The sequence below is a fragment of the Homarus americanus genome, unplaced genomic scaffold, assembly GCF_018991925.1.
Source record: "Homarus americanus isolate GMGI-L3 unplaced genomic scaffold, GMGI_Hamer_2.0 scaffold24694, whole genome shotgun sequence".
NCBI classification, from domain to species: domain Eukaryota; kingdom Metazoa; phylum Arthropoda; class Malacostraca; order Decapoda; family Nephropidae; genus Homarus; species Homarus americanus.
Window position 1 is genome coordinate 8,571,713 of NW_024732780.1, and position 4,788 is coordinate 8,576,500.

The following is a 4,788-nucleotide window of genomic DNA, read 5'->3' on the forward strand; positions in this document are numbered from 1 at the left end:
CTCTCCTCTCCCTCCATGAAGGAGGGATTGTACATGCACTATACAGTACATCTCATACACTATACTGTACATACACCTATAAACACTTGCCTACAGGGGGCATACACTGTCCATTGTACTATGTACAGTACAGCACTGTATGTGTACTACACTACTTTCACATTTACTGATTGTACAGTACAGTACTATATTTACAAATACAATATATAGCATAACTATTTATGAATTGTAAAATATCTATTGGTCTTTAGTTAATTTTCATATTGTATACAGTACAGGTATTATAATTCAGAAATATTAGAACCAAATACTGTACTGAATTCAAATTTCAATAATTATTCAGTAAAAACAGTTCCCCATAGGAAATAAACACCCAAGTAGTATAAAGTGCTAATAAACAGCTAAACATAATCTTATCAAAAAACAATGTTCTGAAAACCATTATTTTTCTTTATGGAATAAGCTTGATTGTTTCTTACCTTAGGACCTGAAGTCTTCCAAAGAAGTTAATCCACAAGTTCAGAGTATGATGTCGCTCTCCCAAAACTTAGACGACCTACTGACAGGCTGACCCATGTCGTCAACAGCATCATGTCGCCTTGTGACCAGAAGCAGATTGATCCCGACCGCACGGTGTCAGAGCTTGGGAGATGTTGGCAAGTGGCCCTGACAAGCCCAATATACTAGAATTCAATTCTCAATTTATATTAAACTACAATTACACGATTTTCAATTCTCAATAAATTTCATATTAACAGCACAAATTATGGGTCTACTAGCCATAGATGTTCAGTAAGGTACACAACACTTTACATGCTGTGTTTGACACTTGGTGTAGTTCACAATCTGAACAATTTGGTCAACAATTATAGAGCATAGTACAGTAGTTTCAACAGTTAAGTGAGCAATGGTTAACTTGTCATGGGGTCCTGGATACTGTACAGTGATGGACTCTTTATGACAATTTTAACACCGATAACGAGTAACAACATTCATCAAGGCGGTATATTTATATGAAAGCCATTTAAAAATTTGCATTTATTCAACATACTGTATATAAAAGAAATCCTATAACCATTTGACAAGGGGTTATACATTGATTATCCCAGGACACAGGAATGATGGAGTCTTTACATACAGGTCTTTATAAATAACCGTTTAAGTAAATCTCTCTGATGATTGGTTATATTTCTTCATTCTCCCAGTCTTTATATTACTGCTTTTAGAACAATATCATAAACACCACAAGCACTATTTGTCGTTATTTGTACATTGCATTCTCGTAAAAGTGTCTTAGTCTACACATTAGAAAACTATAGAAGCATAATTTAACATTGTAAAGTAAAGAAAAATATCCATCAATTACACCTGGGTTTAAGTACATGCAACTGATTCACCATAGTTCATGATATAGTACTGGATGATAGCTAAAAGTAGTGCAGAATGACCAGAGTGTTAGTGGGAAAGTCTCATCACAGAGTTGTATTAACTTTATCAGTTACCAATTTCAAATATATGTAATACTGTATAAACTACATTACAAGAATACTACTAATTGACAAAAAAATATATTATAAATTTTTCCATCAAATTCCTAGATGAAATAATGTTAAATTACCTCAACTTCATTCATCCGTAGATATAAATATTGGTAACCTTATATAACATTGAAGTGTGATCATTCAGGGTACAATTAGCACCTAAAGACACCAGCCCACTATGAAGTCTGACTATGCATTTATAAACATAGATTCTTTTACACAACAATGACATACCAGGAGACCGACCGCCGACCTACCTACCTCACGTGTCAGATACCAGTCAGTGTCTATGTTTCACCACCCAAATAAAGTTGTTATACTTACTGGGGAAACTATGTCACTAACTAAAGTTTGTTCCGGGCATGTGCTGTCTGCATAGTGTGTTCGTAATGATAAAAGTATGTATGTCATTCGCTCTCTTATTTACAATTACATACATCATGGGTGTTGCTGTAGAACAAGAAATCTGACGAATATAACTAATTCAATACATTTTTTAAGATTATTACAGTAATAGTTATGGGCAATCATTATACTTCTTTTATGTGGCAATTCTTTACAAAATCACTATGGAAAGTTAAATACAAGACTATTTTCTTCATCAAGTGATACGAAGAGACTTTTGAGACGAAATACAGTAAAACTCTCATACAAACTTGAGGCCTCAACTATAATACCTGACCAACATCTACCATTAACTAAGAGTGTTGTAATCCCAGTTTATAGTCTACACTGTACGGTAGTGGAGGGAAGAACGAGGAAGAGGAGGAAGACTATGTAAAGGCAGTAAATCTATCGGAAAATAATACAAAATAAAAATATCAATGAATAAACCACTACTATACAAATTACACACACAAAAACATTACTTCTGCTCCCAAGCTACACAAAGGCTCCCAATATTTCACCCTCATCAGCCCCTAAGCCCAGTGGCACGCTGGTCGGATGTCACCCGGGGCCTAAGGGTTAACACACTGACCCAGGTTAAATTTTCTCCAGTTTGGTCAGAAACGAGAAGGGGATTATCTAGTGTGACACAAACAAGCTTTTTTTTTCACCACTTATCAGCTTACTAGCCACAGACTTACCACTGACCTACCACAGACTACCACTCTTGACCTACCACATCCCCTCATGACCTACCACAGACTACCACTCTTGATGGCCTTAATTCTGACAGGTACCTAACCAAGGTATCATGGGTAAAGGGTAAGGGATTTTAACCACCGCACCGAGAACTTCCCTTACGCGGACAATCAATTACCACGTACAATATAAAAACGCAAGTCTATTCCTTTCTTAACCCCACAAGTTTATAATAAAAATAGAACAGGTTATCTTTATAAATAGAAGAACAAGTAAGTAAGAGATATCAAACAGCAAATATTGATTAAATCCCAGTAGTAGAAAATAACTCAAGTTCCTCGTGAAGTAGAAAAGGTTACTGTATAAACCCGCACCAGGAACACAGACGGAAGATCCTAAAATATATACAGATATAATTCCGTTCTTTCTTTTCTTGTTTTTATTTACTGTATGTACTAAAGCATTTCCCTTCGTTCATACAGTCATCCATTCATCTTTTTACTCCTTGAAATGATGGCATAGTATCCATGTATTACAGACAGGTAAGCAAGGCCTCCTCCACTCGTTGGGATGACACATTTACTCGTTAAACACAACTGTCACCTGAATGTAATACAGGTAATACAGAATAAAAAAATAACACCTACAGATATGAAAAAGCCTTTGATTACTGAAGCTTATCCGTAAAGGTTAGAAGTTTTACCTTAAATTACTTGCCATAAAATTATCGGTTACCACTGTATACAAAAAAAAAAGTGAGAAGAAAAATAATATCCTTCCCAATTGATCATAAAAAGAGTTTAATCATCTTTAATATACATATATATGTAAGGTATATACATCCAACAGTAGAAAAGTTAATCGTCAAAAGGTGAGGTGTAAGCTTCCATGAGGACAAGTACAGACAAGTGCGGTCCACATATATATGTCATCTGACAACATCGACCACTTGCTATCTGGCACTTTATATTCCTAAAGTAAACCATATTTATTAAATTAATAGTTCCACGATCCATTAACACTTTAACTCTTGAATAACGTACAAAATATCATACAAGTTGACTCTCTTATCCTGCAATTTTGGAAGCAGGGATGTGTCACAGCTGAAACACTACTGCTTAGCCTAATGCTACAATACAGTCAGGTCATTATTTTTGTATTTGTAGTTGTGATTCTATTACATGTAAACAACCTTTCAAATATTATTAATCATAATCTCACAAGGCTGCATTAATTCATATCTCATTGAATTATCATGTTCACTACACACCTAACACCTATAATCTCGTAACTTCATTCAAAAGCACTGAGACAACCCACAATAAGCGACAACATAATCACAACTATCCACCACCTTCATCTCGCCCAACTTACAGCAGGGAAGGCCGCCTTTTCTCGTTATGCGGCCTGTCCCCACCGGAGGGCGTCCACGGTAACTATAGGATGAGGCGCCATGTTCAGTGGGTTACATGATGGGTCACTCCTGCCCTCCTCGATATCTCTAATTTCACACTGAATAGCTGAGAAATAAGAGGTATAAATGAACATGTTTGGTCTATAAGCATCCTGGCAAAACAAACACTAATGAGTTCCTGGCCAATATCCCATTCAAAGATAATCGCAAAAAGATCCACATCCATTCTTCCATATCATTTGATACTACTCTCATTATACTCAGCCAGTACAGTGCCTAAAATAAACTCCCAAGTTAACGTTAAATATTAACACGACCATTAACTTGTGATGGGACTTACGACCGACCATAACGGATGGACTTTACACACGACCATTAACTGATGGTACTGTCACGACCATTAACGGATGACGTAACGACCATTAACTTGTGATGGGACTTGTACTGACACGACCATTAACTTGTGATGGGACTTGTACTGACACGACCATTAACTTGTGATGGGACTTGTACTCGCACCCTACTGTTGGAGAGACCGAGTTCCTTCGGACTTCACTGATCAAAGGTTACCTATATGTAATCACAAGGCAGCAATATGTATACGATTTATCTTTAACAATATAATAGAGGCCACATCTTTTTTTTATACACAGAATGTTCACATCTTCAACCATCACATGGACACATACAAACACACATATAATGCCCAGTTCTGTGGATATTACTTGTATTATGTAAACCCAATCC